The sequence below is a fragment of the Chlorocebus sabaeus genome, chromosome 15, assembly GCF_047675955.1.
Source record: "Chlorocebus sabaeus isolate Y175 chromosome 15, mChlSab1.0.hap1, whole genome shotgun sequence".
Classification (NCBI taxonomy): domain Eukaryota; kingdom Metazoa; phylum Chordata; class Mammalia; order Primates; family Cercopithecidae; genus Chlorocebus; species Chlorocebus sabaeus.
The window spans coordinates 5,953,772-5,969,909 of record NC_132918.1 but is presented as its reverse complement, the minus strand read 5'-3'; the positions used below and the strand labels follow the sequence as shown (position 1 = coordinate 5,969,909).

Sequence of the window (16,138 nt, the reverse complement as noted above, 5' to 3'; positions counted from 1 at the left end):
GAACCATGAGCCGATGAAACCTCTCTTCTTATAAATCCATCTGGCGGGGCGGGGAGTACAAGGGGGCAGGGGAAGAGAGAAAGATCTGCCTCTATTTATCTAGCACTGTTGACAGAAGAGAGATGGGATTTGGTGAATTCTAATCCTAGAAAAGTGTACCTTATAATGGAGGATAAATTCTCCACACGTGGTCATAGCCCAGCAGAAGGATTAGGTGCACACACACACACACACACACACACACACAGAGCGGACTGCACTCAAGAGGTACAAATACAAACAGGAAATGGCTTAATTTTTCTTCTAATGTCCTTTAACATGCCTTACTGGATCCCTTTTTTTAATTTTCTTTTTGAGACGGAGTCTTGCTCTGTCACCAGGCTGGAGTGCAGTGGCGCAATCTCGGCTCACTGCAACCTCCCAGTGCTGGGATTACAGGAGTGAGCCACAGTGCTGGGCCAGCTGGATCTCTTTTTAGGCCCTGTACACCTCAGGAATATCTTAAAGTTTTTCAGGCTCTTGTGATTGTATGAATAGCCTCATTTGGGGATGTTTTTAAAATTCTACTCTGATGTAAGCAAAGAAACTCACATCCAATCCCCCTCACCTCAGGCCTGATCTGTGGCTAGAGGATCAACACTGAAGAAGTCAGCTGGGCTTGCGTGGCTCACGCCTGTAATCCGAGCACCTTGGGAGGCTGAGGCGGGTGGATCACGAGGTCAAGAGATCGAAACCATCCTGGTCAACATGGTGAAACCCCGTCTCTACTAAAAATACAAAAATTAGCTGGGCATGGTGGCACGCCTGTAGTCCCAGCTACTCGGGAGGCTGAGGCACGAGAATTGCTTGAACCCAGGAGGCAGAATTTGCAGTGAGCCGAGATGGTGCCACTGCACTCCAGCTTGGGTGACAGACCAAGACTCTGTCTCAAAAAAAAAAAAAAAAAAAAAAAAAAAAATTGAAGAAGATGGATGCCCTATGGAAGGGAACTCCATCAAGGCAGCTCAAATCTCACTGCCTATTGCAGAGTTCACTCTGCCAGGAAATTCATATAACTTTGCCCCACCAAACTGTGGCTCTCACTCCTTACCATGCCATCATGGTCTTCTCTAGCCTTCCTCCTGCCTTGATGATTTTCTAGGTAGGAAGCAAACATCAGCCTCTGTGTTACTATTAACTACCTCCCACACCCCACCACTCAACCATCAACACCTCTGCAATCCCATAAACTTCAAAGCCTGCATGTCAGGCTTCCCAAAAACTCTCTTAGCTTTCAGCCCTGGCTCCACAGAAACACAGGGGCTGTGATTCCTTCTCAGCCCATCACTAGAACACATCTCCTTCCCTGCTTCTAGGCAAGCAATCTGTAATCTGTAAGATTGCTTGCTTAGAACTCCTAGGCTTCTGTGCTTCTTGCTCCCTTAGAACTCCTAGGCTTCTATGAGGCTGAAGGTGGATGACAGAGGCTGATAGTCACAGGACCAGTTCTGCTATTTTTTAGACAACCTTGAGGGGATACCTAAAATCATTCTTTAGAAATAAAGAGGAATTCTTATCAGCTTTGAGGATTTAACCAAAATTATGAGACATCAGGAAAATCCCATTCCATATTGTTTTACATTAACAATAAGAACCAATTAAGTTTTATTTCTTGACCTGGTTACTGGTTACTTGGGTGTGTTCTGTTTTGGAAAAATATATGGAGCTATGTGCTTATGCTTTATTTCTCTTTATTAGGTTATACCTCCATAAAAAGCTTACTTACAGGAAAGTATCCAGGATTCTCCCCCAACCCTGTGTGCTGGATTCTGTGCCAGCTATTTTACATCTCTTATTTCATGTAATCAGGCTGGCTACATTTATTGAGCATCTACTATATGCCAGCAGTATGTTATATTCTTTGTTTTCTTTTAATTTTTATTGTGATGTATAACATACTCATAAAAATAATTCAGTTTAACAAATAGTTACAAAGTGAACACACATGTAACCACCACCCAGATGAAAAAACATATTGCCAGCACCCCAGAAGCCCCTTGTGTATCTCTTTCCAATCATAATCCCCTGCAATACTCTTCATATGCATTATTTAATTTAATCCTCACAAAAATCCTGGGAAGTTATTACCAGTAGTTGCAAGCTGAAAAATTCCCAGAGTTCATCCAGACCTAGGAGACATTTGAGTTTAATCAACCAGAAAGAAGAAACTGTATTAAGCACCTGGGGCATTCAGTAAAGACCCCAGAGGGGCTACACCTTGCTTATAGGACTACCCTAGTCCCAGAGTAAAGGATACTCTAGACCTAAAATAACAAAAGTGAAAAACAAGCTTCAGACAGATCAAACTGATCTTCTAATAAATTAACTGTCTGCCAGAATAAAGTCTAACATACTTAAACAGAAAAAAGCAAAATTGAGCACTCAACAAATGTTGAAATGTCCAGCATCCAATCAAAAATCACCATAGTAGACAAGAATGGTTGTGTGCACCTGTAGTCCCAGCTACTTAGGAGGCTGAAGCTGGAAGGTTGAGCCAGGAGTTCTAATCTAGCCTGGGCAACATAGCAAGACCCTGTCTCTAAAATACAATTACAAGACATACGAAGAAGTTTTTTTAATTTTAAGAAGTGATCCATGACTAGAAGAAAAATCAGTCAGTTAAAAACAAACTCAGAAATGACAGAGGTGATAAAATTAGCCAAAAAAAAAAAAAAAAAAAAAAAGCAAAACAGAGAGAAATGGGAGATATAGATAAAAGCCAAATGGAAATCCTAGAGATGAAAAATACAATGTTTGAAATAAAAAATTTACTGAAAGAGTTAAACAACAATTTAGGCAGTGCAGAAGAAAAGATCAATGAACTTGGAGACATAGTAATAGAAACTATCCAAACTAAAGCACAGAGAGAAAAAAGATTCAAAAAACTGAACAGAGTTTCAGTGACCTGTAGGACAATAGAAAGTCGTATAATGAGATTACAAGATGCAGAAGTGGGGGAGTGACCAAAATAATATTAAACAAAAATATTGCTCAAATTTTCCAAATGTAATAGAAACTATAAACTTGTAGCTTCAAGAATCCCAACAAAACTTCATGCAAGATAAATACACACACACACACACACACACACACACACACACAAAGCATATCACAATCAAATAGCTGGGGGGAAGTGATAAGAAGAAAATATTAAAAGTAGGCAGAGAAAAAACATAACATACAAAGGAAAGAAATAGAATGATCACTGAGTGAGACTCCATCTCAAAAAAAAAAAAGAAAGAAGGAAAAAGAAAGCTAGAGTGGCTTTCTAAATATCAGAGTAGACTTCAGAACCTTATAAAAGGATGAAGAAAAACATTTCATTATGATGAAGTAAACAATTCATAAAAAATAACTAACAATCATTGATGTGTCTGCACTGAATAATATAATTTCAAAATACATGCAGCAAAATTGACTAAACTGAAGGAGAAAGACAAATCCATAATTATATTTGGAGATATAAACACTTCTTACCCAACAGTTGGTAAAATAAGTAGTTAGAAAATCAGTAAGGATGTCAAAGATTTGAACAAGACTATTGACCAACTTGACCTAGCTAACATTTATAGAACACATCACTTAACAAAAGAAGAAATATTTTAAGTGCACATGAAATAGTCACGAAGATAGACCATATGTTGAACCATCAAACAAGAATGGGACCTGTAATGTTTTAAATTCTTGGGCCTTTTTGGATCAAGCACCTTAATCAGATATTGAGTATCAAGTCCCTGCTCAGTTTCTATGACACTGGCTTCTGCCCTGTTCTTCATGACCCAAGTCCTTCCAGAGGCTGAACTCAGCTTCTGAAGTCCAGGCCCTGCACCTACAGTTTCTGATACTTTCTGCTGATGTCCCTGGCACTGAATTGCTAGACTTGCCTGACCACTAGCCACTGATAGAACTTACTCCTTTTTTTTTTTTGAGATGGCGTCTCGGTCTTGTTGCCCAAGCTGGAGTGCAGTGGCACGATCTCAGCTCACTGCAACCTCCGCCTCCCAGGTTCAAACGATTCTCTTGCCTCAGCCTCCCGAATAACTGGGACTACAGGCACCTGCCACTATGCCCGGCTAATTTTTGTATTTTGGCTCATGCCTGTAATCCCAATACTTTGGGAGGCCGAGGCGGGCAGATCACTGGAGGTCAGGAGTTTGACACTAGCCTGGCCAACATGGTGAAACTCAGAACGTACTCCTTTTATCTGCCCCAACTTCGTGAGTCCCTAAGCTCTGGTTCTAGCTACCCATAGTCTGACTCAATTATTCATTCAACTATCATTTATTGAGCATCCACTATGTGCGAGGCACAGAGCAAGATGCTGGAGATACAGCCACGAATAGGGCAGACATGATCCCTTTTCCAAAGTAGATAGTGTCTAGTAAGAGACACAGACAAGTAGCGAGACAATTACAAAGCACTGTGATATATCCTATGAGTGAGCAAGTCCAGGGAGCTCTGAAGGCACAGAGACTGAATACCTAATCTGGACTTCAGGTTTAAGAAAGACTTTCTGGTGGAAATAAAATCAAAGCTGAGACTCGAAGGATGAGTAGGAATCAGCCAGAGGATAGAAAATGTGGTACGTTGTTCTAGGCCAGTGATTCTCAAAATGTGTTTCCAGATCAACAGCACCAGCATCAATTAAGAACCTGTTAGAAATGCAAATTCTCAGGCCCTTCCCCACATATACAGTCAGAAATTCTAGATGTGGGTTCCAGAAATATGAGTTCTAGCAAATCTTACAGGTGATTCTGATGAATTGTAAAGTTTAAGAATCATGACTCTAGACTGAGGAATAACATGTACAAAGGCATGGAAAAAATGTGGTCTTATCCAAGCGATACTCAAATATGAGAATGGTGATCCTAGTGCCTATCAGAGATGGCAACACCAAACCTAGTTCAATTCTTGTTTAACAGAAAAATAGAATAGGAAAGAACTATTATTTGTTAAACAGAGAATATATACCAGGCCCTATGCTTCACATTGTTTCTCTTATCTAATCCTTACTACATCCTTATTATTGATATGATATCCATTTTACAGCTATGGAAGTTGAGGTTCCGAGAGTTACAGAACTTGCCCAACCTCACTCAACTAGTAAGTACCAGAACTGGGATTTGAACCCAGTTCTCTCTGACTCTGGAACCCAGGGAATTTTCTATGCCAGCCCACTGCTTCCAGGAAAAAGAGTTGAAGATGAAGAGGTGAGGGCATTTCAGCAGCTTCACTCACTAAGACTCCTGGGAATGGAGCAGGCTGACGAAGCAGGCTGACAGAGCAGCCATTGTTTGATGTCAAAAACTGGCTTTTTGACTTTATTATCATGCCTTTGGAGATGGAGCCCAAAATGAGCAAATTTGCCTTTAGGTAACAGAGAAGTTCCATATCAGATAATGATTCTGGCTATGCACTGGAGGAGTACTTCAGGGTCCCCTGGGCCTTAGACCAGAGCAGAACCAGCTCTATTTTGCTTGCTTATAAGCGGAAAATGTCCTTATATTAACATCCCTGGAAAGAAACATCTGATTAAAGGGCTTGTATACCAGTTGCCACCACATGATAATGAGATATAGTACTGTCAGTCTTTGAATGAAGATGAGAATAAAGAATTCCAAGTGTTCAGTGCTTAGCAGCAGAAAGAAGCACTTGGAAGAGCCATGATTAAACTTTTGTCTAGAGCAGTAATGCACGCTATGTGTGAGCAATGTGGGTTGAAGATCAACGGAGATAAAACTGCAGTGTTTGCCTCTCGAGTGGGCCCTGGAGTGTGCTGGTACTCATTCTGTTTTGTCTGTTTCACGTATAAAGAGCTGCTGGTCAACCTCGTCTATTTTTATCAGGATGAAAAAATTCACTGTGGCAGGCACCATGCTGAATTGCTCAAACCCTGAAGCTCAGCATGTGCTGAGATAATTTTGTTGATGTTTGCACAGAAACTGAGAGTCACCATTGGCACATGAAACACTTCTGCTGCCTTGAGCACAAAATGGTCCCCAGAGGACAACGTATGTTATGAAGGATGGCCACCCATTCTGCTGTGGCTGTTTTGATCCTGTCTACACAGAGTGCTGTGAAATCTGTGGGAACATATTAGTGTCGACCATGTGCAGATGACCTATGATGGGAAGTGTTGGCGTGCTGCAGAAGCATGCTTTTCTCGTGCCTAGCATAAATCCTTTTTGTTGGATATCTCTTCTTTCCCAAAGTCAGACTTATTACTCAAAAATATGCAACCTTGGGCTGGGCAAGGTGGCTCATGCCTGTAATCCCAGCATTTTGGGAGGGCAAGGCGGGCAAGTCACAAGGTCAGGAGTTGGAGACCAGCCTGGCTAATATGGTGAAACCTCATCTCTACTAAAAATACAAAAATTAGCCAGGCTTGGTGGTGGGCACCTGTAGTCCCAGCTACAAGGGAGGCTGAGTCAGGAGAATCGCTTGAACCTGGGAGGCGGAGCTTGCAGTGAGCTGAGATCATACCACTGCACTCCAGCCTAGGTGACAGAGCATGACTATGTCAAAAAGAAAAGAAAAGAAAAGAAAAGAAAAGAAAGAAAGAAAAAAAGAGAGAGAGAGAGAGAAAGAGAGAAGGAAGGAAGGAAGGAAGGAAGGAAGGAAGGAAGGAAGGAAGGAAGGAAGGAAAGAAAGAAAAGAAAAAAGAAAAGAAAAGAAAAGAAAGGAAAAGAAAAGAAAACAAGCTAAAGCAAAACAACCAGAACCTTGCAAGTAAAAATTACTGACCTGATATGGTCTGGGCACAAGATGAACAGTGTTTCTGCTCATGGCAACCACCCAGGCCCTGCAAACAGTAGAAGGCTCCAGAAATTGGATCTGGACCATGGGGCTTCAGGGTAGGCTAACGATCAAACACAGGGGTATGAAAATCCCTGGGGTTTTTGTCAGATTTGAAACCAGAGCAACGTGCTCAGGATTCTATGGATTCTTTGGCTTTGTCCAACATCACAGTAGCTTCAGAGGATGGATGAAGCAAGCTGAGGTCATCCTTATATTCTCTGCAAACTCTGAAAAAAACGGAGGCAGAAGATTGTTTGAAAATCAGCAGTATGGAAACTTTGAACTCTGCTGCATGGAAGTGCAGAGTCCTTAAAGAGTCTAAGTTCAAAATTTTGTCTAGAAAAAAAAAATCATGCCTGATGAAAAACTAGTACATCTGCCAGTACTCAGACAATCCAAGTCTTAATCCAGACCACAGAAGGTCAGATGATGTCATTGACAATGGAAACTGCAACATCAAGATCAGGCAGTGTCCAGTGAGTGACAAGACCTGGGTGTACCATTCTGAAGAGAGGGGATCCAGATCTCATCACCATTTCCACAGGAGAAGTAGAAAGTCCCACTCTGACAATATCCTGAATATTGTTACAGAAAGAGAATATTCTCCCAAGGACAGGCTGCAGCTTTACATCCCCAATAACTACAGTAATTTATGTGGAATGAAAAGGCCCAGGAAATCCAAGCATACATCCAGAATGCCGATCTCTATAGACAGCATGCCCATCCACTTCCGACCATTTCTATGTCCCCGGGAGTGAAGAGGTTTCTGGGATTCCTGGTGTTCCTCCTTCTCGTCCTCCTCTTCCAACTCAGAACAAAGGGATATTTTCTTGAACAATCAGTCCCTCAACCCCAGCCACAGAGATACGCCTACTATAGAGACGCCCTTTCCAGTTCAACTCCCTGCCCGTCAGCTTGGTTAGAGGACAACTAAACTCAAGAAGAAAAGCAGACACAAATGCAAAAACTAGTATTTCTTAAGATAATAGCTATGGAGATAAATGTGTTTAAAATATAGCATTAACCATCAAAATCCTATTTTTTTTCTTACATAAAACAGTTGCTAAAATAGTTTAAAGTGTTTTGCCGGTGTAAATGAGAAGTCAACTGCTGTTTACAGCATCAGATTAATGTTTGAAAGGTGAACTTTCTCCTGTTTACCCTCCTTAGATGGTACCTAACGGGAACATTACAGTTTTATACAGTGCTTTGGTCTCTGATCCTTAAGAGAATACTCAAGAAACTGCCTCGAAGTGATTGGACAAGGGTGTCGATTTTAGAAGATGGAAAACTCCAGCCACCTCGGAAAAGCAATAGTGTTTGTCATTCAGGTCAATCACATTGGCTGAGCTCCTGATTAGTCCATCTTATGAGGCAGAGGGCAAAAATTAACCACCTCTACTGGGGCTTCCTGGGCAATCTCAGTTATGAGTTAAAGTCCTAGCTTTCCTCTCTCTGGGAATTTAGCCCTCTGTTAGGGATTAACTGAGTCCAGGGGACTCCAAATTAAATGGGGCTTAAACAGATTTAAGCAGAAAGCAGTTCTGTGTAGATCTCACCTCTCGGCTGCTTACCCTCCAGCACCCTGCACGTCCCAGATGGTGAGTCCCATCCGTAATCCTAGCTACTCCGTAGGCTGAGGCAGGAGAATCACTTGAACCTGGGAGGCAGAGGTTGCAGTGAACAGAGATCATGCCACTGCACTCCAGCCTGGACAACAGAGTGAGACCCTGTCTCAAGAGAAAAAAAAAAAAAAAGGAATATGCCTATCTCAAAAGAAAAAAAAGGAATATGCCAAAATGTTAAAATAGCTTCTCCCTCAATCCTTTATAAGAATTATGTTCATTTCACAGATGAAGAAGGAGAGTTGTTGCCTCTAGAGATTTGTAATCGTGGGTGGCTTATTCCAATTATTCATACTGCTATATATTTTTCTATAATCCTACCCTTTGCTCTTATCCCAGGAGGTGGGAGGCAGGATCCTGAAAGAAAAATTCAAAGAATATCACTGAGACTCAAATATATCCCCCATGCCCAATGGCACAGCACTGCCACCTGTCACGGACATTAGCCCTCTGGGGAACTAAGAATGGAAGTGGCATTGGACTTGCCTGAGAGATCTGGTCCCTTGAAAGCCTAAATAGACCATTCTGTAGGTGCAGCTACGACGACATCTGATTTACAATTTAATTTAATTTTTCAAAACCTGAGCTATCCCAGATCCAAGGCCACAGGACTGTGAGCTCCTCTCAGGGGAATCTGGAACTTTCCTGGTGCTGTCTCAGACCCCCAGCCTTCATTTCTGCCTTATCTAGTTCCCTGGTTCAGGATTACTTTGTAAATCAGAAAACGCAGCTTCCTTCTGTTGTTAACTGACCTGATAGTTCTTTATGCCCACAGCTCACCCCGATCCTGTTTGAGCCAGTTGGTGACCCAGCCATTGGCCACCATGCTCCTGCCTCCCTGGTCCCTACCCTGCTGCCCACCCACAGCCACCCCTCAGATTGGAGTTCCCACCAGCCAGCACTGTCACACCAGCTCTGGGCCCTGTACTCAGCACACATACAACATGATGTTTTGCTGGTGAAAGTAGTGATCCAGAGGAAGCAGTCAGATTTTATTACTGGTGGTGGCATAGACAGGAATTTGAACTGGTCCTGGCTATAGTTAATGACGCAGAAACTAGCTGAGACAATTCAAGTGCTTTTTATTTTTTGCTGTTTCTATCTCTTTGACTGCACTGGCCACTTTCTTTTGCCACTGAGCTTTGCTGTTACCATTAAATTTTGTCTCAAATGGAAATTCTTGGATTCTGAACAGAGAGTCAGATCCATCAATTGTACCTTAAATGCCCCAGCTCCCAGTGGTTCTTTCTTAAAATGTGCGTGCTTGTGAAATAAGAGAGGGAAATGTCTCCAGCAGCATTGCCAGCTCCCTGCCCCAGAGGACTCTAAATTTTATCTCCAACTCCTTAGGCTGCAAATTCTACCTACCATTAGGCTCTAAGGCAAATTTCATTTTCAGGCAACTTGAGGCATCTGGACCAGTAATTCAGGCCTCTGTATCCCTAGTGTTGTGTCTAGTTCCACTCTGAACTGACTAATGGAATGGAAATGACCTGTAATCAAGCCACTGCCATGAAACCACATGTGACCTGGATCTCCTGCCTGAGTCCCCAGTGCCAGACTAGCCTGGCATCCCAAGGACATAAAGGCAATTACCCTGTAGAAGGGCCAGGTCCTTCTCAGTCGCTGTCACAGGGACTATGAGAGGTGCTGTTGTTGGTTGTTGTAAGGTGTTGTGAGCAGAGGTGAAAGACACAGCCTGGGGTCTTGGCTTAGCCCTGGCCCAAGCCAGAGGTAGTGGACCTTGGGTAGTAACCGAGGGATGTTAGTTAGCCAGACTTCAGGGGGAAAGAAGCCTGAGGGGCTGATCTCAGGCTGGAGCTCTACCCTACCTCCTGCCAGGCTCAGAGATGGCTCCTAAATCAGATTGTGCTTAATCAGCAGAGAACATCTGTGAACACAGCCAGGAGGGAGGGGGTCAGACAAAGCCAGTCTCCCTTCCACTTGCTGGGCCTCAGTTCCCTCAATTGTATTATGAGAAGATTGGATCAGGTGATCTCCAATTTTATTTCTCATTTCGTGAATGCACTAGAAGGCCTATTCCATTCTATAATCAGACAGAACAATAATATTATCAAAAAGCGTATCTTGTGAGAAACAAATTAGATAATATGTGCAAAAGTGTTCTGTGAAGCAATGTCTTATGCTTATGAGATTAATTGCTATTAATTATTATAATTATCCTGCTCTTTCCCCAGCTGTTAACCATTATACTCTGTTAGTTAATGCTGCTATTACTGTCACTTACATCTTGCAACCCTATTGCTATGTTCCCCTACACTGTCACAATGTTTCACCCACCACCATCTCAGTCACTATCAACTTTAGCACCTTGTTTTAAAAAATAGGTTTTATTGTCATAATTCAGGAATGGTGAGGCCAATGGATGAAATGACTGCCATCGAAAAGATAGTTCATCAATGAGAACACATGGACACAGGGAGGGGAACATCACACACCAGGGCCTGTTGAAGGGTGGGGGACAAGGGGAGGGAGAGCATTAGGACAAATACCTAATGCATATGGGGCTTCAAACCTAGACGACAGGTTGATAGGTGCAGCAAACCACCATGGAACATGTATACCTATGTAACAAACCTGCCTATTCAGCACATGCCTTCCAGAACTTAAAATAAAAATAATTTTTTTAAAAAAGTTCATTACTCACAGTTCCTAAGAGAAGGGGGCACACTATGCCATCCAAGGCCACATGGGGAAGTACCAGGATTGGTCACAAGCCAGAGGGAGCAAAGGAAAAACGTGGGCAAGAGTCTTATGATTTTTCACAGGAAGAAATGGGCAAGGCAGGGCAAGCAGGCTTAGGATTGGCTAGTTTGAATAATTTCAGTGGGCTCTGGAGCATCAGGGTTGTCCCTGCTTGCCTGTTACCTAGCTCTGGGGTACCTGGAGCAGGGGGTTAGTAGCCCAAGTGTCAGAGCCTCATAAGGGAGGTGGTTGGGGTGTTGAGAGGAGTTAGCTAGCTTGCTTTAGGTAGATAGCAAGGTAAGGGTTTTTGGAGAGCTCTTTGTATAATCAGCAGGCTCCCCCAAAAAAGTTTCTTCTCCATTTGTGGGCATAAACATGGTGGTGCCCCCTCTCTGCTGCACAAATCTTTCTTCTTTCACTTACTAAACTTTAACTACAACCTCACCCTTGTGTCCAACCTCCTTAATCATCTTAAACATAAAACAAAAAACTCCAGGTATTAAACAACAAAAAACTGACATCTTAATACATTGGCAACACTACAACAGTACCGTCTTCAGATTGGTTGGTTTGCATATGAAAGGCATGCTCCTGTGCAGGTTGATTGCTATCTCTTAAGAATTAGCTAACCCCAGATAGGGAGTTCCTTTCAAAATCCACAAGGTCCCAAGCTGCCAAAGCATCAAAATAAAAAGACATGCTTACACACCCCAGCTAAGTACTGTTCCTATCACAGTTAACCTGATTGAAAATGAGAGTTCACAGTTAAAAGAGGTCTTTCTCTACCCTTCATTCTTTATTCAACAAGCATCTACTAAGCACCCACTATGTGGTGCACACTATGTTAAGCCCCCAAGTACAAAGAAGAAAAACAATCCTTTTATTTAAGTAGGAGTAACATAATGAAACAAGTTACAACACCTGTGAGAAATGTTATGCTAGCAGGAAGCCTGGACTGTTCCATAATGGAAGAGGCCCAAACAGGCTGAAAGGGACCTGATTCCTCAATGCCTCTCCTTCCCTCCCCTAACTCCATAGGTGGAGCTCAGGAAGACAGCCTGTGGAAAAAGAACTAAATTCTCTTCATCTTTTCCCATTGTTTCATCCAATAAAGTCCTTCAGAATAAAACCTTTGAACAAAATCTTTCTCCCTTTCCATGTCCTAGAACTAACCATAAGAAAATCATGCTTTGGGGCCAGGTGTGGTGGCTCACACCTGTAATCCCAGCACTTTGGGAGGCTGAGGCAGGTGGATCCTTGAGGTCAGGAGTTCGAGATCAGCCTGGCCAACATGGTGAAACCCCATCTCTACTAAAAATACAAAAATTAGCCAGGTGTGGTGGCATGTGCCTGTAATCACAGCTACCTGGGAGGCTGAGGCAGGAGAATCATTGAACCCAGGAGGCGAAGGTTGCGGTGAGCTGAGATGGTGCCACTGCACTCTAGTCTGGGCAACAGAGTGAGACTCTGTCGAAAGAAAGAAAGAAAGAGAGAAAGAGGGAAAGGGGAAGAGGGGGAAAGGAGAAAGAAAGGAAGGAAGAAGGAAGGAAGGAAGGAAGGAAGAGAGAAAGAAAGAAAGAAAGAAAGAAAGAAAGAGAGAGAGAGAGAGAGAGAAAGAGAGAGAGAGAGAGAGAGAGAGAGAAAGAAAGAAAGAAAGAAAGAAAGAAAGAAAGAAAGAAAGAAAGAAAGAAAGAAAGAAAGAAAGAAAGAAAGAAAGAAAATCATGCACTGGAAGCAACAAAACTATGTGTGTGCACGTAAATGTCCCTTGCAGAGTTGTGCAAATAGGGGAAAAAACACCAACTGGATGCAACATCAGTATCTAAAACCAATGGAGCAGCTGAATGAAGTGTAGTATATCTGCTAAGAGACATTATAAAGCAAACAGAACTGTATACTGGATTAGAGAAAGCACCAAACCTAGGGTCAGACTTTCTAACTTCAGCTTTTTGGACAAACTGGTTAAGGATTCCAACTATCAGTTTTTCTATTTGTCAGATGGGGGCGGCTAATAGTAGTCACTACCTCATGACGTTGTGTGGAGATTAAATAAGATAATGCAGGTAAAACATTTAAGCACCTGCAATGGTGCTCAGGAAATGTTGGCCATTATTACTGTTATTATTAATGTGAGGTCAAGGAAACCGGATAATTGGATGGACCTAATAAAACATGGAAAATGTTCCAGTAGTCTTAAGTGAAAAAAACAACAACATAGGCCTGGTGCAGTGGCTCACACCTGTAATGCCAGCACTTTGGGAGGCCGAGGCAGGTGGATCATGAGGTCAGGAGTTCAATACCAGCCTGGCCAAGATGGTGAAGCCCTGTCTCTACTAAAAGTATAAAAATTAGCTTGACGTGGTGGTGGGAGCCTATAATCCCAGCTACTCAGGAGGCTGAAGCAGAGAATTGCTTGAACCTGGGAGGCGGAGGGCGCAGTGATCCGAGATCTCACCACTGCACTCCAGCCTGGGCAACAGAGTGAGACTGTCTCAAACAACAACAACAACAACAACAACAACAACAACAACAACAAAACACATAAAGCAGTATGTAGACAAATTCTGAGCCTATGAAAAATATATGTGAAATACTTAGTTGGATGGATAGCATAATGTCATTATGAATAATATTTAATGAAATATTTATTTTAATGTTATTACAAATTTCTCTTTCTTAAAAAAATGGGGAATATAAAAATTAAAATATAGGGGAACACCAGAAGCAATTATATATTAAGAAATTTTAAAAACAGCAAAAATAAAGTTGTCCTAGGAATCATGTCTGCAGAGTTGATGAGCTTAAAGCATCTTCAAATTCGAGAAGGACTTTTTTATCTTTTCGAGATGGAGTCTCACTCTGTCACCCAGGCTGGAGGGCAGTGGCACAATCTTGGCTCACTGCAAGCTCTGCCTCCTGGGTTCACGAGTAGCTGAGACTACAGGTGCCTGCCACCAAGTCCGGCTAATTTTTTTGTATTTTTAGTAGAGACCGGGTTTCACCAGGATAGCCAGGATGGTCTCGATCTCCTGACCTCGTGATCCACCTGCCTCAGACTCCCAAAGTGCAGGGATTACAGGCGTGAGCCAACGTGCCCCACCAAGGACTTTTTTTTTTTAGCATATAAAACCCCTCATTTATCTCAATATTTGGTAATAACATGAATAAACCCCTCATTTATCTCAATATTTGGTAATAGAAGCTAGCTCCAAGTTGCAGATCAATTTCATTGGGACTGGGAAGAGGCAACCGATCAAGACAGACCAGACAGAAGGGAACAGAAAACCACCCATTAAATACTGACATGAGTTTATTTTGTACAGTATAAACTCAAATATGTAAAAGCACATATAATAGATATAAATAAACTATAAATATGGATATGAAGGACTAAACAGTAGTTGTCTTTGGGTCAGAAAACCATAGATGATATCCAGTTTCTTCTTTATGCTTTAGAAATTTTTCTACAACTGGTGTGTAATACTTTCAAATTGAGGGAAAGGGGACTTTAAAAACTATTAATTTATTCTTTTTAAAGCAAGGGATAATTAATGAGAAGGTAGCAGGGAGCATGCACAAGCCAGCAATGTCACAAATGTCATAGTGCATGTGATTGTTTATTCTAAAAAGTCCCTGAGTTGGGAGCTAAAAATAGAAAGAGCTAGGGGCAGAATTGTGGGAGGCCAAGTGTCCCACCAGGAGGGCGGTGAGCAGGGAAAACTTCAGTTAGGTACAGGAGTGGGATGGCTTGGAGGGAGGGCAGATTGGCTCAGGGCTGTCCCTGAGCAGTGGGGGCTGCAGAGGAAGAGGTGTTCCCCCAACGACCCAGCTTGGAAAGCCTTTGAGGACAGCATTACTTAAGTAGTGGGAGAGTTGTTGTAAAGGTTCGGGTAGCAACTGGGTTCAGTTTGATCCCAAAGTGAACAGCTGTGTCCTCCCCATATCCCATTAGCCTAGAGAGCTGGTTTTTCACTCCCTAAACTGGAATCTGATTTCTGGTCATTTGTAACCTCTGACTTCCACACAATTCCTTCCCAAAGAATTCATGTGCCCTCAGGTATGTCCTGAATTGGGTGTTTCTTGGACCAAAATAACTTTTCCACCAAAATTCCTTCAATCAAAAACTACCCAGTACTGGGCCGGGCGCTGTGGCTCACTCCTGTAACCCCAACACTTTGGGAGGCTGAGATGGGTGGATCACCTGAGGTCAGGAGTTCAAGACCGGTCTGACCAACATGGCAAAACCCCATCTCTACTAACACCACAAAAATTAGCTGGGCGTGGTGGCACACACTTGTAGTCCCAGTTACTTGGGAGACTGAGACAGGAAAATTGCTTGAACCCAGGATATGGAGGTTGCAGTGAGCCAAGATTGCACCACTGCACTCCAGCCTGGGCGACAAGAGCAAGACTCCATCTCAAACAAACAAACAAACAAAAAACTACCCAGTACTTCCAAAATCAAACAGACCTTTGGAAATAGTTTAGCCTGACACTGTCTCGGGTGCAAGGAACAGTGCTCCTTTTAGATATGAGGAAACTAGGACCCAAGGGAATTAGGTGATTTGTCCAGGGTATCTGAGTGGCTGAGAAAGTTACGGTGGGGCTCCCCAGAACCCTTCTCCTTTTCTGTGTGTCTTGTTCCATTACCCCATGATGTTCTCTGATAAGAAACTTCCTTTGCTAGGATATGTCAATGCAACGTTATGTCCTGTCATAACAGTACTTAACCATTGCATCTTGATAGAATTACACTCACCATTATGTCTTGAGTGAATAATTCTTACTATTTATTGAGAGCTAGGTGCTGTTTCTTAATAAGCTATCATTTAATTCTTATAAGAAGATATTACTAGATTCTATTTTCAGACAAAGAAGTCAAGAATCAAAGCAGTTAAATAAACCACCCAACATCACCCTTTTGGTGGTACCAGAGCCAGGATCTGAATCCAAATCCAAAGGTATATTCT

At 42.4% G+C, this 16,138-nt stretch overlaps 1 pseudogene; it reads left to right on the top strand.

Annotated features, from left to right (window-relative positions):
- The first annotated feature begins 5,368 nt into the window (after positions 1-5,368).
- LOC103221323 (prickle-like protein 1 pseudogene) lies at positions 5,369-7,808 on the top strand (annotated as a pseudogene).
- Positions 7,809-16,138: the final 8,330 nt, after the last annotated feature.